Genomic DNA, 25,883 nt, shown 5'->3' on the forward strand with positions numbered 1-25,883 from the left:
AAATAATATTTCTTAGACTGAAGCTATATAAAAATTGAAGGGACAATCTTATAAAATGTAGAAGCCTCCATCTCTTAATATTTCTGAGTTAATGATTGAATTTCATTTCTATCTTGTAACCTCTTCTAATTTGAAGCTTCCCTTGTTCCATGAACAGAATATATTGACGTAACTTAAATGTGAATTCAATATTTTGAGTTTAGGAATAATAAAGGAAAAATTATGCTTGTGTTATAGTTGTTCCGAGAATTATATTAGGTAAATGTGTGTGGAACAAGTCACGCTGATAAGAGTTAATAGTGGACTCAGTTGAAAAGGGATGATAAAAGCATGGGGTAATGAGAAAGTTCGTGAGGATACACAATTGTTTAACATAACCCACCAGATATTTCTAACACATTCTGTGAAGACAAATCTAACTTTGCTGAAGTAGAAGTTAAAACCAAACAGATTTGTCCTAAATAAGCTGACATAATAAAACATATTTTTATCTGTATCTTAGTGTAATCTCTGGAAGAGATTATAATTCTTTAATATGAATGTACTAACTGACTTAAAGATAAATTGTCTCCATGGTAGCTACACATGTGTGCATAGTATAAGGTATAGATTTGTGGAATCAAGATGTTGTAAACCTGAAATAATGTAGCATTGTGTATCAACTGTACTTCAGTTAAAAAGGTACATTGTCTCAAATTCTAGTATTTACATATTTCATCCAAAGTAAACTGCAATAAAATAATGATGATGCCCATAATAAAGACTTGAAGATTTTGCCAAATTATCTTATGAACCACCTAAATACAAAGTTCTATTTCGTATAATACTAATATTATAATATATATTTTCTGTGCCCTTCTTTTTCTCTATTTTATCAATCTGGGTCATCTAGGAATGCGAGTAATTAAATCAGATTATTTGTGTTTCCCACTGGGTTAAATAATGACTTTTTAAAAAAGAGCTTTTAAAATGACACAAAGCTAAGTACCCTATATACATTGTCTTGAACCCTCATGTGAACCTTCACAGCAAATCTGTATGTGAGATTTAAAGATTTATTTATTTATTTGAGAGAGAGCTGGCGCCTGTGCACATGAGCACATGGGGGTGGGGCAGAGGGAGAGGGAGAGAATCTCAAGCAGACTCCCCCGAGTGCAGAGCCTGCCATGGGGCTCGACTCACAACCCTGAGGTCATGACCTAAGCTGAAATCAGAAGTCGGATGATTAACCAACTGAGCCACCCAGGTGTCCCTAAGTTAGATTTAATTAGTCTTTTACTAGGAGACAAACTGGTGTTCTATAGGTAGTAAAACTAAGAAAATAAAATACCTATAAAGTTTCAGGCAAGTAAATTGAATGAGTGGAGGAGGGGGAGGTGGAAAATATGCAGAGTCAGAGAAATAATACATAAATAAAGGGAATATTTATTTATAAAGCACCTACAGGGGCTATGACGCTTTAAGCTGTCTGTATTTCTTCTGTTTTCTAAAAAGTACCCAAATTCCTTTCATTCAATTTAGGGAAGGGTGAAGGGTATTTGTAAACAAATGTCAGATTAAGTAAGGCAATGACATTTTTGTTCAAATATCTGCTAGTAACAACGTTAAAACAATTTATAAAGCAGTAAACATTTTTAGTATAACAAATTACCTTTGACGGCAAGTTTAAAGGAAGAGATGCAAATATTTTTCGAGTGGTGATAATGCTGGTAAAATAAGCACATATTTTTATGGATTACTACTTAGAAGGATTTATTTGGATGTGTAAGTCGTTATTTGTTAAAAATGTCACATTTTTATGAGCACAATTTATATTTTCCCATGCCATGAATTTATATAAAATGTAGTGCAAGGTTAAAAAATATGCCACTCTGACGTTACTGTGATTGACTCTATTGTATCTGCGGAACTGCATTAACTTCTTGCCTTTAATCTCATGCCCTTCTAATTCATCCTCCACACTGTGAGCAATCTTCTATATGTAAATTGGGTGATTTCACTCTTTTCCTTCAAGTTACTCAGTGTTTCTCCTCTGCCTTGAAGATAAACCCAAATTGCTTTTTATGTCACAGTCTTCCAGTGTTGGTACCCGCCAGGTATGTTCTGCTCCTTCATCTTCTATGCACACTCTTTAAGAATGTCAGTCTCTTTTAATATTTCCCTGAGTGTGCCAGGTGCTCTCTTCTTGTTCTTTCTTTGGTCTTTCTCCAGCATCCGTCTAACTCTTCCTGGTATCTGGAGCTTCAGTTTCACATATACCTTCTAAAGGAGCAACATAGTTCTTCAGTGTTTTCTCTACAGTGTTAGTGCCTCTCTGAGTGCTTTGCTGCATGAATACTTCATCCCTCACTGTTATTATGTGTATTAAAGTTCCTCACTGTACACCTGAAACTAACTTAACACTGTAAGTTAACTATACTGGAATTAAAATAAAAAAGATGAAGTCAATGTTCCTTTGTGTTTTTTACACTGGATTTTTTATTCTTTCATATTAAGACAATGGCAGTATTTCTCACATAGATCTTCCCTGGATACTTGATTAATAAATGAATCTCTTAAAAACAAAAACAAAAAAACCCCAAACCAACCAACCAACTGAACAAATAAAAACACTCGTTTACCAAAATAAAAAATAAACAACTGGCCTCTCTGCCACAGTATTATATTCTGTATTTATGCTGTACAATTTCCTCAAAAGAAGAAAGACTATATAAACCATTGTATTTAACAACCTAATTTGGACTCTGATGTAATATCACCCTTACCTAGATAAGATTCAAATGTTTTTAATCTATTTCTTGGTAAATAGAATTTAAAAATTTCTCATGCCAACAATAATCACTGGAAGATTGTGATCATAACCAAGATACCTGGTGGCTAATCATTATTAGTAAGAAAGAGAAGATGATAGAAAATGGGAAAGAAAGGAAGGAAGGAACAGATAACAGAGAATCAATATTTTCTACCAATAATTTTCCAAAATCATGAATCTACTTTTAACTTGCCTCCCTCCATAGATCTCTGCAGGTTTTCTACCCTCTTTTTCTCTAAGGCTCAAACTTCTTTAAACGTTCTCAAATCAGTTGACTATATTCACTTTATAAAAACAAAGCTGCCCTTCCTAGGTAGACTACCAATGTCTACAGCTCATGGATAAATGAATCAGAACACATGGAAGACAATCTGGCAAGGGGCAAGGAATGTCCCAGAATGGGCTGGATTTTATTCCTCCAGAATTTGTATGTTGAAGCTCTAACCCCCAGTAGCTCAGAATGTGATGGTATGTAGAGATAGGGTGTTTAAAGTGAAGAGTAAGTTAAAATGACACCTTTAAGGTGAGTCCTCATCTAACATGACTGGAGTCCTTTTAAGTAGAAGAATATAGACAGAAGGATGTGTGTACACAGAGAAAACTCCAGAACGCATCCATTTGTAAGCCAAAGAGAGAAACATCAAGAGAAACTAAACCTGCTGACACCTTGATCTGAATCTGTTCGCTTCCAGAACTGTGAGAAAAATAAATTTCTGTTGTTGAAACTACTCAGTCTGGAATTTTGCTAATAGCAGGCCTAGCAAACTAATAGTGTCCAGGCTGGGAAGAGACCCTATGGGATTCAAGGCCTGCATGAATAGGGCATCCAGAGGAGGTGTTGGTTAGACTAGCTATGAATAAGATAGATAGATAGATAGATAGATAGATAGATAGATAGATAGATGATAGATAGATAGATAGATAGATAGACAGGCAGACAAAATATTGAGGATAATAGGGCTTAGCCTTCTCACTCTTTAAATTACATTTAGGTTTATACATTTTATGAAAGGTGTAAGGTCTGTGTCTAAGCTTATTAATTTATATCTCTCTTCTTTCATTTGATTGATGTATTGATTCTTTAACAAATACCACACTGTTTTAATTGCTGTATCAGTCTTGAAACTGAGTAGTGTGAGTACTTCAACTTTATTCTTTTCAGTACTGGTCAGACTTTCCCATATAAATTTTAGAATCAGTTTTTCATATCTATAAAATAGCTTGCTAGAATTTTGATAGATATTGTTTTGAAACTATATAGTGTGAAGAATTGACATCTGAACATTATTGAGTCTTACAATCCATGAACACAGAGTATTTTTTCATTTATTAAAATTATCTTTGATATTTTTCATGAGTATCTATTTGTTTTCCACATATAGATTTTGTTCATACTTTGTTAGATTTATACTTAACATTACATTTGTTAGTGCTATTCTAAATGATATATATATATATTTTTACATTTCAAATTATAATTGTTTATTGCTGATATATAAGAAAACAGTTATTTTTTATATATTAATCTCATCCTGTGCTTTTGGTATACTTAATTATCAGTTCCAGACAAGCTTTAAAAAAATTCTTTGAGGGCGCCTGGGTGGCTCAGTTGGTTAAGCGACTGCCTTCGGCTCAGGTCATGATCCCAGAGTCCTGGGATCGAGTCCCGCATCGGGCTCCCGGCTCGTCGGGGAGCCTGCTTCTCCCTCTGACCCTATCCCCTCTCATGCTATTTCTCTCTCTCTCTCAAATAAATAAATAAATAAAAATCTTAAAAAAAAAATTCTTTGACATTTTCTACATAAATAATCATGTCAGTTGCAAATAAAGATAATTTTTCTTCTTTCCAATCGATATATCTTTTATTACTTTGTCTTTTTGCTAGGACCTCTAGTACAATGTTGAATAGGAATGGTAAGAGAGGACTTCCTTGTTTTATTATAGATCTTAGGGTGGAAATGTCAATTTTCTCTTCATTAAGCGTGAGAATCGCTGTAGGTGTTTTAGAGATGTTCTTTATCAATTTGAGGAGTTTCCCCTCTATTCCTTGTTTTGAATTTTTGAGCATTTTTTCGTGAATGAATGCTGGATTTTGTCAAATGGTTTTTTTCTCTATCAATTGATAAGATCATTTGATTTTCTGCCTTAGCCTGTAGATATAGTAGATTTTATTAATTGATTTTCAAATTTTGGAACAGTCTTGCATATCAGGAGGAGGTGTTGTAGTGTATAATTAGTTTTACCCTTTGTTAGTTTTAATTTGCTAATATTTTGTTGAGGATTTTTTTCATCTTTATTCATGAAAGATACTGGTCTATTAAACCAGTTTTTGTTATGTCTATCTGCTTTTGATATAAAGCTGTTTGTTTGAAAGAATTGGGAAGTATTTTCTCTGCTTCCATATTTTGTGGAATTCACTATTGTTACCATTTGGGATAGTGCTCATATATTTGGAATTTTTTTTCATTATCAATTCAGTTTAACAGATAGAGGTCAACTTAGATGCTTATTTCTCTTTGCATGAGTTTAAGTAAATAGTGTATTTCAAGATACTGCTCCATTTCATCTAATCATCAAATATGTGGCATAAACTTATTTGTAATAGTCCCTTATTAACATTTTAATATCATTAGTCAGTAGTGATGACTCTTCTTTCATTTCTATTATTAGTTTTTTTATTGGTTAGACTACATAAAAGTTTATTAATTTCATGACCTTTTCAAAGAACTAGTTTTTTATTATATTGATTTTTCTATTTTTCTTTTAAGTGTCATTAATTTCTGCTCTAATTTTCTTTTTTTGTCTGCTTGCTTTATGCTTAAATTACTCTTGTCTCCTTCCTAATAATAAAGATTCAATTATGGATTTAGATCTTTCTTCTTTTTAAATATATACATTTTTTCCTATAAATTTCCCCAAGGCACTGCTTTTGCTGCATCCCAACAATTTTGATAAGTGTGTTTCTATTTTAAAAGAGAATGTTTTAACATTTTTCTTGAGACTTTGCTGAACCATATCTTATCTGGAAGTATGTTCTTGTTTCATTTCCAAATATTTGGTGATTTCTTATCTATCTCTTTTTTATTGGTTCCTAGTTTAAGTCCACCGTGGCCTGAGAACATGTTTTGTATGATTTCTCTTCTTTTAAACTTGTGATCCTATGTTTTATGGCCTAGAATTTGATCCATCTTGGTAAATGTTCTATATCTGAAAGGAATATGTATTCTACTGTAAGATGGAAAACTTTATAAATATCAATTAGATCAAACTGATTGATAGTACTGTTCAGGTTAACTATATCCATAATGATTTGGGGGCCTGCTTGATTTATTAATCATTGAAAAAGGGATGTTGAAGTTTTCAGCTGTAAAAGTAGATTTATTTCTTCCTTAATTCTATCAATTTTCCTTCATATAGTTTGATGTTCTGTTGCTAGATGTGTATACATTTAGAGTTGTTATATCATCTTGGAGAATTGGCTCCTTTATCATATAATTCCTCTCTTTTTCTTTAATAACTTTTTGAAGTCTGCTTTTTCTGAAATTAATAATAGCTACTAAAGATTTCTTTTGATTAATGTCAGTATGATATATCTTTCTCCAATCCTTTGTCTTTAACCTATCTGAATATTTAAAGTTTTGGCGTTTGTTCTTTATCCATTCTGACAATTTCTGTCTTTGAGATCAAGAGTCAGATACTCTTCGACTAAGCCAGCCAGCCACCCCTATGACAACCTCTGTCTTTAAATTGGTATGTTTAAACTATTTCCATTTAAAGTGATTACTGATATAGTTAGATTAACGTCTACCATATGCCTGTTTTCTGTTCATTGTACTTATTCTTTGTTCCTCTCCCTCTCTTTCACTGATACCTGTTTTTTAATTGATAGTTATATCCTCTCTTCTATGTATTTTTAGTGGTTACATTAAAATTTCCAATATACACATTTTTAAAAAAGATTTTATTTATTTATTTGAGAGAGACTGTGCGCACATGCAGGGGGAGTGGCAGAGGGAGAGGGAGAAACAGGCATCCTGCTGAATAGGGAGCTTGATGCGGGACTCAATCCCAGGACCCTGGGATCATGACCTGAGCCGAAGGCAGACACTTAACCACCTGAGCCACCCAGGCGCCACTCCAATATACACTTTTAAGTAATTTTAATCCACCTTCAAATAACACTACACCTTTTCTTGTGTTGTACATGTACCTTATAGTAGAGTATTATCAATTTTTCTTTTCCACCCTTTATTAATTTTCTCATTTATTTCACATATCTATCAGCTATAATTATCTATAATTTTTATTTATAAGTTTATCTTTTATATTAATTTAAAATAAGAAAAGTAACTTATTTTACCTTCACTAATTCTCCCTATTCTTCCTTCATTTATGTAGATTCAAGTTTCTGACTATATTATTTTCTTTCTCCTTGAAAAACTTGACATTTCTTGCAAAGTAGGTCTGGTATTAATGAATTCTCTCAGATTCTGTTTGCCTAATAATGTCTTTATTTTTTTCTTCACTTTTAGAGGTCAGTGTTACTGAATGTAGAACTCCCAGTTAGTGTTTTTTCTTTCAGTACTTTAAATATTTCACTCCATTTAATTCATCCTTGCATGGTTTCTGATGAAAAGTCTACTGTATTTTATATTCTTACTGTCCTATGCTTTTCTCCTCTGGCTGTTTTCAAGATTTCCATTTGTCTTTGATTTTGTATTTGAATATGAAATATCTAAGTGTAGTTTTTTATTTGTGTGTTTGTATTCTTGTTGCTCTCTAAGTTCTGGATCTGTCATTTATTGCCTGCAATTAATTTTGGAAAATACTTATCCATTATTACCTCAAATCTTTCTTCTGTTTTATTATTTTCTTCTCTATTTGTACATTCTAATTACACATAAGTTATATTTTTTGAAATTGTCCCACAGTTTATAAAATCTTCTGTTCTTTTTTCAAATTATTTTTTCCTCTATATTTCTGTTTTGGAAGTTTCTTTTGACATATATTCAAACTTATTTATTGTTTTTTGGCTGTGTCATGTCTGTTGATGAGCACATAAAGACATTTTCCTTTCTGTTAAAATGCTGTTTTATTTCGACCATTTCATTTTGTTTCTTTCTTAGAGTTTCCATCACTCTACCTACATTGTCCATCTCTTCTTGCATTTTTTTTACTTTTTTCTATCCAAACTTTTAACATATTAATGATAGTTATTTCAAATTGCCTCACAATTCCAATTATGTCATGTTTAAATCTGGTTATCCTGCTTCTTTGCTTTTTTGTCTCTTCAGACTGTGATTTTTTTTTCCTTTTGGTATGTTAATTATTTTTTGTTGAAAGTCAGGCATGTTGTATCAGATAACAGGAACTGAGGTAAACGTACCTTTACTGTGAAGATTTATGTTATTCTGGCTAGGTGCTTGTTGTAGCTGTAAATGCCAGAGGGTTAAAAGTTGTCTGTCACTGATTGTCTTCTATGTTACTTTGAACTTCCCTATGTACTCTTCCTTAAATAGAATCTGCACTTTTTAGCTCTTCCAGATGTACTCTACTGTTATTATACTGGAGCCTTATTGGGATGGTCATAAGAGGTGGGGAGAGGGAGAATTTTATAATCTGAGGATTAATTCTCCTTCTTTTAGTAGTCTTGAGACTTGGGACTGTGGCTTTTCCCATGTTACCCCAGTGATGTAGCTTTATTCCTCTACCCTCTCTTTATTGAAACTAAAGGGTTAGTGGAGTAAGAAGAATGCCCTTCTGTTAGTTGGGATAAGACTCTGGTATAAAGTCTTTTCCCTTGGTAGGGAGGGTAGGTATTTGTCATGGACTATATTCTGGACATATTTTACAGTGATTATTGTTTCCTTTCCCCTGCCTGAACCACAAGGGAATCATTCTCAGATTTTCATTGTGAGATCCTGATGTGGTTCCTGGAGATAAAACTAAAACAACATGAAATTGTGAAGCCTTTCCAAGAAAGAAGCCCCCAGGAGTTTCTCACTCTCACACTTAGCCTCCAGCAATTCATCAGAATTACCATCCAGTCATTCCTATTAGTGTCTATATCTCCAGTGGTTTCAGCTCTAGATAAATAAATTTTGATTATGACTCTCTGGGTTCACCTCTCTCTCCAGGTTCTGAGGTAGCACTTGTTCTGCAATCTTTGTTTTCTGATGGGACCAAGGAAAGTCACTGTTGTTCAGTTTGCTCATTGTGTTTCTTCTTGAAAAGATAGGATGGATGGTTTCTGATCTCTTTACATATTAGAACTGAAACTAGGAGTCTTGCCCTGTATTTTTGAAGTGCAAAAGTTAAATTATACATAAAGTGTGGGGAGTTTCCAATACTATCCAGTGGCATTTGTTTCCTTTATATTTTAAATAGACTGTTGCTAAACTATTATCTCATGCATGATATTAGAGATTTTAATTATGTAGATACTATGCACACAAGATGCACATACATTCTTGCTCATTCCCAATCTCTATGCTTGTTCATTGGTACCAAGAAAATGTGTTTTTTAAGCTTCAGAGAGAGATTTTCCTCAATCATCAGGGAACAGTACACACAGGTTGGCCTTCAATAGTAATTGTTCTCTAAGATAAGGTTATCTATTGGGGAAGACCAACCAAGGTAGTTACCTTCCTCAGTTATTTTCTTAGGCCTCGCTGTGTTTACTAATACACTGTCTTGTGGCAGTTCAACATGAATGCAGTGGAAAATACGATGGAGAGAACTGGTGACAGGTGAGAATGCTGAGACAACTGGGGACAGATCTCAGCTGTTTTTAAATGTTATATTAAAGTGTTTAGACTTCCTATAATTACAGTGGTAAGTTATTTGAAGAATTTTAAGTAAAGCACTTTAACATTTGAAAAGTCTCTTTGACTTCCATGTGGAAAATTGATTAAAATGGGGCAGCACTGTGTACAAGATGATCAAATAGAAAAATCATTCAGGAATTCAAGCAAATCAGAGTAGCTGGTTTTGACCCTACTTCTTTGTAGATGATGACTTTGTCAGTTGAATGGTAAGGTAACTAAACATGATCCAATTTCTTTTCTAGGACAGTGACTTAATTGAAAGATTGAAACATATTACTGTAGACTGAAGATATAATGAATGATGGATTAATTTAATTTGATTTATGCTCATTTTTGAGAAAGAAAAATGTTGTATAGTCTTATGATAATTTATCATTTAATTATACTGAGATTAGATGATTCCCTAAAATTAAAATATAGAAAGTAACTCATTCACATCAGTTGATGGAAATGTGTCTGTGTGCCAAGGCAAAAAAGTATAGATTTCCCAGCTTCTGTTACATCTTAGGTCCACACTTGTAAGCTCAAGACCTGGATTCGTGTGGAATAGCCCAATGGTACAGTTGAGGGGTAGGTGATACCACCCAGTGGGTAAGGATAGTTCCTGATAAAGGACTCAGATTTTCCTTTGCCCATATATTCTTCCACTCACATAATTTTGAAAATAAGTGCTTTTTTGGGGGGTGAATATTTGGCTTTAACCAGGCCAGAACTAAGCTTCATAGACTGTTACAAAAGGTAAGGTGCATGAATAATCCTTTTCACCTTCTCCATACAAGTCAAATAAAAGTGCAGGGAATATAAGAGACTTATTCATGGTTATACATAGCTCCCATACACAGACCATAAGCAGCCATGTTTTAGTGGAAAACTAAAGAGTTTTGTCATTGTGTCTGGTTTCAAATCCCAGTCTTACTATTTACTGTGAAGGCCTTGATCCTGTTTATTAAAATCATTATATTTTCATTTTATTACTTGTTTAGTTGTGAAGATAATCATACTATCTTTCAAGGTAAGAAGTTAATAGAAAATAATGTGCACAATGTGTTTAATTTCATTCCTGGCACGCAGTATGCATCTGGTATATCCATTTTGTATTAATTATTACTGTAACTTAGGATATGGGTGGCTAGAGCTAGACTGGAAATAAACTACCTAAGACAAGTGAGCATGACTTAGAGAGCTGAGAATAAGCCAGAATGATTAGAAAGTGTTGAGGCTATGCTTAGGAAACTAAGATAATTTGACAAGGGCAAGAAAAGACAAATTTCAAGAGCAAAAATGGAAGGAAAAACATAATCAGATAGTCTGATCAGCAGCAAAAATGGAGTAAAATAAAGAATATCCCAAGTGACAGATAAAATAGAACTGCTTGAGCTATTAGGTAGAGACTTTCAATGGTATATAGTCCAAGGATGAACCCTGAGTTTTCTGACACCCAGTGTTGAACTCCAATTTTCTGGAATTTATGATCCCTAATACTGAACATTAAAATTTTACCAATAGTGATTTTTGAATATAATTGCTGTGTCACACTGGAGGACATTCATTCCATATATATACATATATATATATCTACACACATATATAATGTAATATATATACATATATTACATTCATCCCATATATATATACATATATGGATATATACATACATACATATATATGTGTATATATATGTATGGATACATACATATATACATATGTATCCATACATATATATGTGTGTGTGTGTATATATATATATGGCAAATGAATGTGATTCCATAAATTAATTTCAATATTTATGTTGCTTATTTTAATAAGCAATTTTTTTTCAGTAATATGAAGGCCTCATCTTGTGATTTACCTTATGTATTCTAATATGAAATTCAGGTACTGGAATATAGTAAGGCAAATAAGAATATATTTTATATAACTTAATAAACTTGAATGAAAAATCTTTCTTTAGCAACATATGAAGAGAGAAACTCTTCTGTTTTTCTGGTGTCCAGTGTCTGGTGACTCTTCTAGGAATTCTAACTCTTGATCATTATGATTTGTCAAAATGTTTTACTAATGTTTAAATGCTTTAAACTAAGATAGTCTACCTCCACTGTGTTGCATTTTAAAGTTATGACCTTGGAAGTCACTACCAGAATGGGCAATATAAATGCACTGTGTCAAGAGCAATCACCATAATATTACAGATAGTGTATCAGTTAGATTCTCCCTATAAAGTCATAGCTTAAAAAAATCTTTTGGAATTCAGTTATGTAAAAGGTGTTATTTCTCTGACAAATGGAGATATTTACCCTCTGATTCATTGATTTTGCTTGGCTATGAGTATCTCAAAAACAAAAACAAAAAAATTTCAGTCAGTCACTGAAATTGTTGATCCTTATGGTTACCACATGTTGATGCTTACTTCTATTAGACCCTGACTTTCTACTCTTGTGTGTGTTTTATGTACATATCTGTTCATATATATTTGTTATTATTATCTGTATCTCCTTTGTGGAAACAAGATATATACATTTATATATCAAGATATGTATTGTGGGGTACCTGGGTGGCTCAGTTGGTTAAGCGACTGCCTTCGGCTCAGGTCATGATCCCGGAGTGCGGATCGAGTCCCGCATCAGGGTTCCCTGCTCGGCAGGGAGTCTGCTTCTCCCTCTGACTCTAACCCCTCTTGTGCTCGAGCTCTCTCTCTCTCTCAAATAAATAAAAAAAATAAAATCTTAAAAAAAAAAGATATGTATTGTGTTTAAAGTTTGGCAGCATAAGCTTACTGTGGCTCTGATAATGGCTGGTTTGTAAAAGGCTGTCACATATTTAAGTTGATGGTTTTTTTCTGTGGAAATGGTCAAATTAAATAATAAGGACAAAAAGATCTCTGCTTCTACTTTTTTTTTTTTTAAACTGGGTTAGTATTCTCAGTGTGATTGGTGTCACTAGGTATTTCCAGGTGAAAGGCTATGCTTGCAGTCCCTTCAGGGAAAATTGTTAATAGCTGTTAAAATAGAAGCTATTAAGAACTATTAACCATATTCACTATCATTTCAATGGTTCTGCCTTTCATTTGAGGTCTCAGATAAGTAAGTTACTTTAAGTTTTGAAGGGAGAAAAAGAAAATAAAAAAGAGAAGGTCAGTGGTCCTGAAGAGTTTGTACGAGAGGAAGAATGAATATAAAAAACATGAATTTTGGAAACAGGCCAATCTGGTTTGGCAGCCAAGTTCTGCCAACTATAAGCAGTGTGAATTTAGTATGATTTTATAACCTCGGCAAATTTCAAATTTCTCCTTTTTTGTAACCTTGGTACTGGTGTATAATATACAGACAGTGCAGTACATAAGTCTTAAGTGTAAAGACATGGATTTTTGTATATGTCTATCACCAAATAACCACAACCTAAGACAAGATTTAGAACATTTACAACACCCAGGTGACTTTTCCCAGTCAGTATACTCTAGCTGCATAGAAGTAAGCAGTGTTCTGACTTTTTTGATAATGGATTTGTTTACTTTGAATATATGTACTATATATATTATATATTTATAATTATATGTAGAATATATATGTATATTCATAGAATATTCATAAAATTCATATGCTTCTGGACCTGTCTTCTTTCTTTGAACATTGTATTTGTGAGGTCCTTCCATTTTATTAAATATACCAGTGGGGGCGCCTGGGTGGCTCAGTCAGTTAAGTGTCTACCTTCAGCTCAGGTCATGATCCTGGAGTCCTGGGATCAAGCCCCATCAGTCTCCCTGCTCAGCAGGGAGTCTGCTTCTTCCTCTGCCCCTCACCCCACTCATGCTCTCTCTCACTCTCTCTCTCTCAAATAAATAAAATCTTTTAAAAATGAATAAATATACCAGTGGCTCATTTTGTTAATACATAATATTCCATTGCATACTATCCAACACGTTGTTTAGCCCTTCTTTGTATGGACATTTAGGTTGGTTCCATTTGGGGGATTTTATGAATGAATCTTCTCTGAACATTTTGTGTGTGTGTGGATGGTGAATTTAAAATCTCATTTCCCTTAAATATATTCCTAAATATTAGAAATGTAGGATCATGGGGCGCCTGGTGGTGTAGTTGGTTGAGAATCCGACTCTTGGTTTTGGCTCAGGTCATGAGGTCGAGCCCCACATTGGGCTCCAGGCTCAACACAGAGTCTGCTTGGGATTTTCTCTCCCTCTGCCCCATCCCTTACTCTCTCTCTCTCAAATAAATAAATCTTTAAAAAATAGAAATGTAGGATCATAGGGTAAGCATATGTTAAGCATGAATACTGTGAAACATATTTCAAATAGTTGTATCATTGTACATATAATGGATGATAGTTTCATTTGCTTCATATCTTTGCCCTCACTTGATAGTGTGAATCTTTTTAATTATAGCCATTCTAAAAGTGATGTATTCATATACATTTTAGTTTTAATTTGCATTTCTTGAACATTATGTGGTGCACTTTTTCATTCAATAGCCCCTAAATATCCTTTTAGGAAGGATTCCTTTCATACTAATGACCTAGTAATTCCAGTTTCAGCAATACATCTTAAGGAAATAATAGGCTGAGGATAATGATTTATATGTAAAGAGTTTCACGGCAGTTATTTATATCAAGAAATAAATTGGTAATAACCCTATTATGTAAAAGTAGAAGATTATTTAAATAAACTGGCACATCCATATAATAGAATATAATGCTAGTAATAAAAATGCTGTGCATTAGTATTTAATGCCATGGAAAGACATTTATAATAAATTATGTGACATGGAGTACTTGGGTGGCTCAGTCATTAAGCATCTGCCTTCGGCTCAGGTCATGATCCCAGGGTCCTGGGATCGAGTCTGCATCGGGCTCCCTGCTCCGCGGGAAGCCTGCTTCTCCCACTCCCCCCTGCTTGTGTTCCTTCTGTCACTGTGTCTCTCTCTGTCAAATAAATAAATAAAATCTTAAAAAAAAATAAATAATGTGACAATGCTGGTCACACAATTACATGGCTACAAAATTAAAATTTTGTGGGAAGAAATTTTTTTTTTAAAGATTTTATTTATTTATTTATTTGACAGAGAGAGACACAGCGAGAGAGGGAACACAAGCAGGGGGAGTGGGAGAGGGAGAAGCAGGCTCCCTGCAGAGCAGGGAGCCCAATGCGGGACTCGATCCCAGGACCCTGGGATCATGACCTGAGCTGAAGGCACTCGCTTAACCAACTGAGCCACCCAGGCGCCCTGTGGGAAGAAATTGTAAGTGTGTATGTATGTGTGTATGAGAAAGAGAAGTGGCAGAAAAAATATTTTTAAATTATGTGATTTTCTATGACTGGTGACTTATGTTTATGGTTTTTTACAGTGTTTTCTAAATGCATCCATTTATTTATATGCATACATATATACTGATTTTCCAATTTTTTTTTTTTTTTAATTCTGGTTAGTTGTGTAATATTGGTTTCAGGAGTAGAATTTAGGGATTCATCACTTACATATAACACCCAGTGCTTATCATAACAAGTGCCCTCCTAAATACCCATCACTCATTTAGCCCATCGCCTCACCCACCTCCCCTCCAGTGACCCTCAGTTTGTTCTCTATATTTAAGAGTTTTCTATGGTTTGTTTCCTTCTGTTTTTATCTTATTTTGTTTTTCCCTCTCTTCCCTTATGTTCATCTGTTTTGTTTCTTAACTTCCACATATGAGTGAAATCATATCATATTTGTCTTTCGCTGACTGACTTATTTCACTTTGCATAATATACTCTAGTTCCATCCATGTGCAAATGGCAAGATTTTATTCTTTTTGATCACTGAGTAATATTCCATTGAATATATATACCACTTCTTTTTTTAAAAAACTTTATTTATTAGAGAGAGAGTAAGAGAGAGAGCACAAGGGGGGGGGTTGGAGAGGGGCAAAGGGAGAGGGGCTCAATTGCAGGACCTCAGTTTAATGACCTGAGCCAAAGGAAGACACTTACCTGACTGAGCTACCCAGATGCCCCTCTACCACATCTGCTTATCCATTCATCAGTTAATGGACGTTTGGGCTCTTTCCATAATTTGGCTTTTGTTGATAATGTTGCTATATACATTGGGGTGCATGTGCCCCTTCGAATCAGCATTTTTTTTATCCTTAGATACCCAGTAGTGCAGTTGCTGTGTTGTAGGGTAGCTCTGTTTTCAACTTTTTGAGGAACCTCCATACTGTTTTCCAGAGTGGCTGCACCAGCTTGCATTCCCACCAACAGTGTAAGAGGGTTCCCCTTTCTCCACATCCTCGCCAACATCTGTTGTTTCCTGAGTTGTTAATTTTATAAATATATACATGTCTGTGTGTGTAGTGTATTTTCTTTTCAAAAACAACACTGATATGGTGTTAGGAGAGCAGAATTTGGAATCTGACCTTGTTACTTAGCAGCATTCTGACTCTCTCTTAATCTCTCAGAAGTCCAGAGTTGGTCCAGCTGGATGCAGGCTGAGTGGCCAGATTGCACATGGGTGTGTGTCTAAGTATAGAGTTCTCTGGTACCAAAAAGGGAGATGATAGGTTAAGGTGAATCAAGTGAAGTGAGTGTTTACCAGTGATACAAAGTCCAGATGCAAGATAAAGTGAGAAAAAGGGCATACAGCCTGGGGCCAAATGTGGTAATAAAATTTGGAGTTTTAGAATTATGGAGTCAAATATTTTTTTTTTTCTGAATAGATCAACCTTTGTAAACACCAGATTAATGTTTTTATTTTCCCCTTCTTTCTGTCTCTTATGTTTCTGAGTCCCTGTACCTCTACTGAAGCCCCCTTTTTCTTGTCCAGGGAATTTATTTAACAGCTTCTTTGAATGTGTATTATGAAAATATAACACTGAAAAATATACACCATGCTTGAGGTCATGGAATTAATCTCTCTGGACTTTACTTCCCATGTTTCACTTTGAAAATTACCTTTTATTTGGTTTTCTTCTTTTGTCTATTTTCTCCCCTTCTGCCTAGTAAATTTCTGCCTTCTTTGATTGTGCTTTCCTTCAAATACTATTTCTTTGGTTTTATCTTTTATATAGGCATTCAGCACATTGGGAAAATTAGACAGCAATCTAATGCTTGACTTAAGATCCTGTATACCATAACAATAATAAGTTCTGTGTGTGGAAAACTTACCTTTAAGATGATATAATAATAATAATGATAATAATAAATGTACTATATGTGAGGCATTCTTATACATATTTTATATTAGTTTAATCTTTACAACAAATCTGTGAGGTAGATACAATTGTTATTTCTATTTTATAAGTGAGATGAATGAGATACAGAAGAGTCTTATCTAAGTACAATGTTGTCCAGGTCCCAGAGTTTATTGCTGGTTGAGCTGTGGTTCAAACACAGGTAGTCTGGCTTCAGAAGTCACACATTTAACTCATTTGTTAGTATATCTCCTTCATACATCTGACTTCTCCTGGGCTGGGACACCTTTGGGCAACTTCATTTTCTGACCTTTATTTAACTCATCTATAAGTCAAGTATCCAGCTCATACTTGTATAGATGTAAATTATCTGCTCCCTTCACAAACATTGACCTTTAACAAGTGTCAAGCATTTTGCTGGGCATTGAGAATAACAGTGCTGAATCAGACATACCTTGAAGCGTTCACACTTTTGGAGATAAATACATAAGCAAATAATAATGTCTGTGTTTCCAGAGCAAATATTTACCAGGTGGCTAAAATGTGACAGATGCTGAACAATCTAAAGAATACATTCATGACACCAAAGTCATAAAGAGAAGCGTTCACTGACTTGGAGTCTAGTTTCATCAACCTAGGGTCAAATCCGTAAAGACAGAGCCTTACTGTTTCATTCTTTGTGTCAGCATTATAGTATTTGGCATATAGTAAACATTTAATAATTAGCAAATGGCTAATTAAGTGAAGTGGGATATTTTAATAATATTAATAGCTACCAACTTTTTTTTTTAGCACTTATTCTACATAACTACTGGGTTATATACTTTATATAGATAATCTTTTAAAGCATTACAATAACACCACCATGAAGTTACTATTGTCTTCATTTATCCAGATGACAAACAGAAGCTAAGATAAATTCTTTCTTCCAAGGTCACACAGATGATAATATTATCAGGTTTGAAGCAAAAACTTTGTTTTTAGCCACCTCCATGATTGTTTCTTAATTAGAATATGCATAGTAAAGTTTCAACTAATAGGTGTTCAAGGTCTGTTTTCTTCTGATTCATTTTCTCATTCAGCAAATGGTTACTGAGTATCTACTAGGTACTAGACTCTACTTACTGTAGGTACATCAGTGAATAAAACAAAGAACATCCCTATACCCTGTACTTACTGAGTTTATATTCTTTTCACATCTTTTATGTCAACAGTCAATTCCCCTTTCCCCCTCCTCCCTTTTTTTCTTTTTCTTTCTTTCTTTCTTTCTTTCTCTTTCTTTCTTTCTTTCTTTCTTTCTTTCTTTCTTTCTTTCTTTCTTTCTTTCTTTCTTCTTTCTTTCTTTCTTTCTTTCTTTCTTTCTTTCTTTCTTTCTTTCTTCTTTTCTTTTTTCTTTCTTTTCTTTCTTTTCATTCTTTTCTTTCTTTTCTTTCTTTTCTTTCTTTTCTTTTTCCTTCTTTCCTTTCCTTCTTTCCTTCCTTCCTTCCTTCCTTCCTTCCTTCCTTCCTTCCTTCCTTCCTTCCTTCCTTCCTTCCTTCTTCTTTCCTCTCCTCCTCTCCTTTCTCCTTTCCTTTCCTTCTTCTTTCCTGTATTTTTGTAGGTTTTCTCTCCCAAGCACCTGTATTTAATTGTCTTGCATTTCACTAGTTTAGCTCTTAATTTTTCTTTCTTTTTTTTATTATGTTATGTTAATAACCATACATTACATCATTAGTTTTTGATGTAGTGTTCCATGATTCATTGTTTGCGTATAACATCAGTGCTCCATGCAGTACGTGCCCTCTTTAATAACTTATCCCCCCACCCCCCTCTCCTCAAGAACCCTCAGTTTGTTTCTCAGAGTCCATAGTCTCTCATGGTATGCCATCCCCTCCATTTCCCCCCTTTCATTTTTCCCTTCCTGATATCGTCTACTTTTTTTTTTTTTTAACATATAATGTATTATTTGTTTCAGAGGTACAGGTCTGTGATTCAACAGTCCTACACAATTCACAGTGCTCACCATAGCACATACCCTCCCCAATGTCTATCACTTGGCCACCCCATCCCTCCCACCCCCACCACTCCAGCAACCCTCAGTTTGTTTCCTGAGATTAAGAATTCCTCATATCAGTGAGGTCATATGATACATGTCTTTCTCTGATTGACTTATTTCGCTCAGCCTAATACCCTCCAGTTCCATCTGCATCATTGCAAAAGGCAAGATTTCATTTGTTTTGATGGCTGCATAATATTCCATTGTACATATACACTACAACTTCTTTATCCATTCGTCTGTCAATGGACATCCTGGCTCTTTCCATAGTTTGGCTATTGTGGACATTGCTGCTATAAATATCAGGGTGCACGTACCCCTTTGGGTCCCTACATTTATATCATTGGGGTAAATACCCAGTAGTGCAATTGCTGGATCGTATCGTAGCTCTATTTTCAAATTTTTGAGGAATTTCCATACAGTTTTCCAGAGTGGTTGCACCAGCTTGCATTCCCGCCAACAGTGTAGGAGGGTTCCCCTTTCTCCACATCCCTGCCAATGTCTGTTGTTTCCTGACTTGTTAATTTCAGCCATTCTGACTGGTGTGAGGTGGTATCTCATTGAGGTTTTGATTTGGATTTCCCTGATGCCAAGCGGTGTTGAGCACTTTTTCATGTGTCTGTTGGCCATTTGGATGTCTTCTTTGGAAAAATATCTGTTCATGTTATCTGCCCATTTCTTGTTTGGATTATTTGTTCTTTGGGTGTTGAGCTTTATAAGTTCTTTATAGATTTTGGATACTAGCCCTTTATCTGATATGTCATTTGCAAATCTCTCTCCCATTCTATCGGTTCTCTTTTGGTTTTGTTGACTGTTTCTTTTGCTGTGCAAAAGCTTTTTATCTTGATGAGGTCCCAGTAGTTCATTTTTGCCCTTGCTTCCCTTGCCTTTGGTGATGTTTCTAGGAAGAAGTTGCTGCAGCTGAGGTCGAAGAGCTTGCTGCCAGTGTTCTCCTTTAGGATGCTGATGGACTCCTGTCTCACACTGAGGTCTTTCAACCATTTGGAGTCTATTTTTGTGTGTGGTGTAAGGAAACGGTCCAGTTTCATTCTTCTGCATGTGGCTGTCCAATTTTCCCAACACCATTTGTTGAAGAGACTATCTTTTTTCCATTGGACATTTTTCCTGCTTTGTCGATTAGTGGACCATAGAGTTGAGGGTCCATTTCTGGGCTCTCTATTCTGTTCCATTGATCTATGTGTCTGTTTTTGTGCAAGTACCATATTGTCTTGATGATGACAGCTTTGTAATATGGCTGGAAGTCCGGAATTGTGATGCCGCCAGCTTTGCTTTTCTTTTTCAACATTCCTCTGGCTATTCGGGGTCTTTTCTGGTTCCATACAAATTTTAGAATTATTTGTTCCATTTCTTTGAAAAAAGTGGATGGTATTTTGATAGGGATTGCACTGAATGTGTAGATTGCTCTAGGTAGCATTGACATCTTCACAATATTTGTTCTTTCAGTCCATGAGCATGGAACATTTTTCCATTTTTTGTGTCTTCTCCAATTTCGTTCATGAGTATTTTATAGTTTTCTGAGTCCAGATCCTTTGCCTCTTTGGTTAGATTTATTCCTAGGTATCTTATGGTTTTGGGTGCAACTGTAAATGGGATCGACTCCTTAATTTCTCTTTCTACTGTCTTGTTGGTGTATAGGAATGCCATTGATTTATGTGCATTGATTTTCTATCCTGCCACTTTACTGAATTCCTGTATGAATTCTAGCAGTTTTGGGGTGGAGTCTTTTGGGTTTTCCACATAAAGTATCATATCTGCAAAGAGTGAGAGTTTGACTCATTCTTTGCTGATTCGGATGCCTTTTATTGTTGTGGCTAGGACTTCTAATACTATGTTGAATAGTAGTGGTGATAGTGGACATCCCTGCCCTGTTCCTGACCTTAGGGGCAAAGCTCTCAGTTTTTCCCCATTGAGAATGATATTGGCTGTGGGTTTTTCATAGATGGCTTTTATGATATTGAGGTATGTACCCTCTATGCCTATACTCTGAAGAGTTTTGATCAAGAAAGGATGCTGTACTTTGTCAAATGCCTGTTCTGCATCTATTGAGAGGATCATATGGTTCTCGTTCTTTTTTTGATTAATGTATTGTATCACATTGATTAATTTGCGGATGTTGAACCAACCTTGCAGCCCAGGGATAAAGCCCACTTGGTCATGGTGAATAATCCTTTAATGGACTGTTGGATCCTATTGGCTAGCATTTTGGTGAGAATTTTTACATCCATGTTCATCAGGGATATTGGTCTGCAATTCTCCTTTTTGATGGGGTCTTTGTCTGGTTTGGGGATCAAGGTAATGGTGGCCTCATAAAATGAGTTTGGCAGTTTTCCTTCCATTACTATTTTTTTGGAACAGTTTCAGAAGGATAGGTATTAATTCTTCTTTAAATATTTGGTAGAATTCCCCTGGGAAGCCATCTGGCCCTGGGCTCTTGTTTGTTGGGAGATTTTTGATGACTGCTTCAATTTCCTTAGTGGTTATAGGTCTGCTCATGTTTTCTATTTCTTTCTAGTTCAGGTGCGGTAGTTGATACATCTCTAGGAATGCATCCATTTCTTCCAGATTGTCTAATTTGCTGGCATAGAGTTGCTCATAATATGTTCTTATAATTGTTTGTATTTCTTTGGTGTTGGTTGTGATCTCTCCTCTTTCATTCATGATTTTGTTGATTTGGGTCATTTCTCTTTTCTTTTTGATGTCTGACCAGGGGTTTATCAATCTTATTAATTCTTTCAAAGAACCAACTCCTAGTTTAGTTGATCTGTTCTACTATTCTTTTGGTTTCTATTTCATTGATTTCTGCTCTCATCTTTAGTATTTCTCTTCTCCTGCTGGGTTTAGGCTTTATTTGCTGTTCTTTCTCCAGCTCCTTTAGGTGTAGGGTTAGGTTGTGTATTTGAGACGTTTCTTGTTTCTTGAGAAAGGCTTGTATTGCTATATACTTTCCTCTTAGGAAATGATGCCTGTTTCCTTCCCCAAATTAAGGAAGTTCTTTGCTATAATTTGCTCCAATATACCTTCTGCCCCTCTCTCTCTTTCTTCTCCTTCTGGGATCCCAATTATTCTAATGTTGTTTTGTCTTATGGTATTGCTTATCTCTCAAATTCTGCCCTTGTGATCCAGTAGTTGTTTATCTCTCTTTTTCTCAGCTTCTTTATTTTCCATCATTTGGTCTTCTATATCATTGATTCTCTCTTCTGCTTCATTTATCCTAGCAGTTAGAGCCTCCATTTTGGATTGCACCTCATTAATAGCCTTTTTAATTTAGACTTGGTTAGATTTTAGTTCTTTTATTTCTCCAGAAAGGGTTTCTCTAATATCTTCTATGCTTTTTTTCAAGCCCAGCTAGTATCTTTAAAATAGTCATTCTGAACTCTAGATCCAACATCTTACTAATGTCCGTATTGAGTAGGTCCCTGGCAGTCAGTACTGCGTCTTGTTCTTTTTTTGAGGTGATTTTTTTCTGTCTTGTCATTTTGTCCAGAGGAGAATAGATGAATGAGAGAACAAAATGCTAACAGGGTAATAACAACCCCAGAAACCTGTAGGAGGACCTGAAACCGGGGGAAAATAAAGGGAAAGAATGAAAAAAGAAAAAAAAAAAGGAGAAGATAAAGATAAAAACCAAAACAAATACAAAAAACAAAACAAACAAAAAAACAGAATATGATCAGATAGATCAGTGCCACACACTAGATTTGGGGCGTATTTTGGTCTGTTAGAAGAAAGTGCCTCCGTAAATTTTAAATATAGTAAAACTTATATGTGTACCAAAATAAGGGTAAATATGATGAAAGGATGGAATATGACTGTAAAGGTGAAAATTATGAAAGATTTTGTAAAAGGAACTGATACGAAGTTGGTTGAAAGAAGAGGATTTAAAAAAAAAAAAGGGAGAGAATGTGATCAGGCAGGAGACTAGAACAAAGCCACACACTAGAGATTTAGGGTGTATTTTCATCTTTTAGAAGAAACTGTTCCCAAAATTTTAAGAGAGAACAACATATATATATATATACATACACACCACAAATAAGGTTAACTACTATGAAGGGATAGAATATGACTAAAAATGAAAAATAAATATTTTTTAAAAAAGGGATTGATAAGACGTTGGTTGAAAAAGGGAAAAAGAAAGATTCAAAAAAAAAAAAAAAAGAAATAGGAAGTTAAAAAAATTAACTTTTAAAGACTAAAGAATCATGGGAAAAAAACCATGATTTCTATGTGCAGTATTCCCCTAGTGCTGGAGTTCTGCCATTCTCATGGATCAGTAAACTTGGTCTTGAATGGCTGTTTTTGCTGATCTTCTGGGAGAGGGGCCTGTTGCTGCGGTTGTCAAATGTCTTTGCTGGAGGCGGAATTGCCCGCCCTTGGTGGGAACCAGGCTATGTAATCTGCTCAGTTTTGCTCTCGGGAGCTTTTGTTCCCTGCAAGCTTTCAGTACAGCTTTGGAGGACGAGAATGAAAATGGCAGCCTCCCAATCTCCACCCCGGAGCAGCTGAGAACTCAGGGCCCCACTCCTCAGTGAGCCCCCAGAGAGAAGCAGTCAATCACTCCCATCTTCTTGGTCCCTTGCCGCACTCCGTGCTCACCTGGCCTGTGTCCAAGCATTTCTATCTCTGGCACACAATCCCGTGTGGAGTCTCCAACCCAGCAGATCACTGCTGTGCACTTCTGCACCACTCTTCTTGGGGGAAGAAGGGGAGTCTCCCTGGATCTGCTGCTTGTTGGGTCCCTGCTGGAAACATAGTGGCCCAACTGTGCCACAGATCATGGTTTATGGCAACCCCGAGCTGAGAGCCCACTTCTTGGCTCCGTCTCTGCAGCCGGCTTCCCCAGTCCAATACCTGGGAGCACCGCCACACTCAGGCAGCCCCGGTCTTTCTGTGACCCCGAGGGTCCTGAGATCACACTGTCCCAGCGAGGGTTCCATCCCCCGCTTAGCCACTGGAGTGACATCCCTCAGTGGAGCCAACTTCTAAAATTTCCAATTTTGTGCTCTGCTGCTCCATCACTTGCCAGTAGCGGCTGATGGAGGCCCCCTCCCCCACCATCTATCCTCCCGAATATCGCCTCAGATTCACTTCTCTGCATGTCCTACCTTCCAGAAAGTGGTCGCTTTTATGTTCAGAGAGTTGTTGCTATTCTTTTCTTTGATCTCCTGTTGAGTTCGTAGGTGTTCAGAATGGTTTGATCCCTATCTAGCTGAATTCCTGGGACCAGATGAAATTTAAGTCTCCTACTCCTCTGTCATCTTCTAGTTCTTAATTTTTCTTATGCTCCAAATACTTCCTTCGCATCCTGTGCCACTTTATTATTTTATCTAAAATTTTCAATGTATTTTTATTATAAATTTGGTATTTGTAATCATTCCCACCACTCTTGGCCTGCCATCTTTTTGGCAAAGGAAAAGCTGCATTAATTTTGTTTCTCCAAATCCCTCATGTGATGGTCATGGGGGCAAGGGAAACTTCAAGTCCCAACCCTTCTGCATATTCATAGGGAGAGTTTCCAAGGTACTGAAATAGCAGACTTATTTAAAACATTCATCATGCTCAGAACCATATTTCACTTCTAAGATCTATTTTAAGAAAAATTTCCGTGTTTAAAGTTACCAAAATACCATTTGTTTTCTGTTTGTTATTGCTTTTCTGTGGTCCTCTTAGGACGACTTTGTCTGTTACCTAGTCATATAGATATTCTTCTATGTTTCCTACTAAAATTTTATAATTCTAACGTTTCCATTTTTTGTATGATTGATCTATCTTGGATTAATTTGTATACACATGAGAGAAGCATGAAGTTTTTTTTTTTTTTTCTGATAACTTGTTTTAGTATCAGTTACTGAAAATATTTTACTTTCAATTTCAATAGGTGGGTGACTTTGTGGAAATTATAAATGATTATGGGTTCTCTATTTGGTTCCACTTTATTTTCTAATTATTATGCAAATCCAAAACTATTTGATTATTGTAGCTTAATAGAAAGGGCCAAAGTCAAGTAGAATATGTCCTACAACTTCATCCTTTTTTTCCTCATCGGTTTATCTATTCTAAGTCATTTCCAATCCCTGTTCATTTTAGATTTAGTTTATCAATCCCTGTTAAAAACCCAGCAATAATTATTACTGGGATTATATCAAATCTATAGATTAATAAGGAGAGAATTTTCATATTAACAGTATAGTTTTCCAATCCATGAACCAGTTATATCTCTCCCTTTACCTTGGCCTAATTCAACTGCACAATATATTGTTTTGTTTTGTTTTTCATTGTAATAATTTTGCCTATACTTCATAAAATTTACTGCATTGTACTTTATGTATTTTGAAGTTATCTTAAAATGGAATGAAAAAATATTTTCCAACTGTTGTTTCTAGTACGTAGAAATACAACTGATCTTTTAAAAGTAAACTTTTATTCTGAAACCTTGTAAATTTGCTTATTAACTTTAGGAATTTCTTCGGACTCTCTACATAAGCAATCATGTTTGAGATAGGAATTGTTTTAACACATACTTTCTCATCTTTATACTTTTAATTACTTTCCCTGTTTCCTTTACCCTCCAGGATGATGTTACATAGAGTGGGTGGGAGAGGACTGAAACAACCCAAGTGTCCATCAACAAGTAAATAGAAAAATAATTTATGTTATATTCATCCAATAGAATGTGACTCAGCAACAAATAACTGTTGATAAATGCAGCAATGTGCTTAAGTCTCAGAAACATTTAGGTCAGTGAAAGCAGTCAGAAAAATGAATACATACTGAATGAATTCATTTATATAAAATCCTGGAAAATGCAAACTCATGTTTGCCTGGTGATGGGAAGGATGTGTGGGTTAGGGAGAGCAAGATACAGAGAGTACAAAAGGGCACAAGAAACTGCAGGGAGGTGATATGCTTATTTTCGTGATTGTGGAGGTGATTTCCACTGGTGATGTCAAAATTTTTCCAACTTTATATTTTAAATACAATTTATTATAAGTGAATTATAAGGCATTATGGC

Source organism: Mirounga angustirostris, unplaced genomic scaffold, assembly GCF_029215605.1.
Source record: "Mirounga angustirostris isolate CCGP_5_RB_7025 unplaced genomic scaffold, mMirAng1.0.hap1 SCAF_13, whole genome shotgun sequence".
NCBI lineage: Eukaryota > Metazoa > Chordata > Mammalia > Carnivora > Phocidae > Mirounga > Mirounga angustirostris.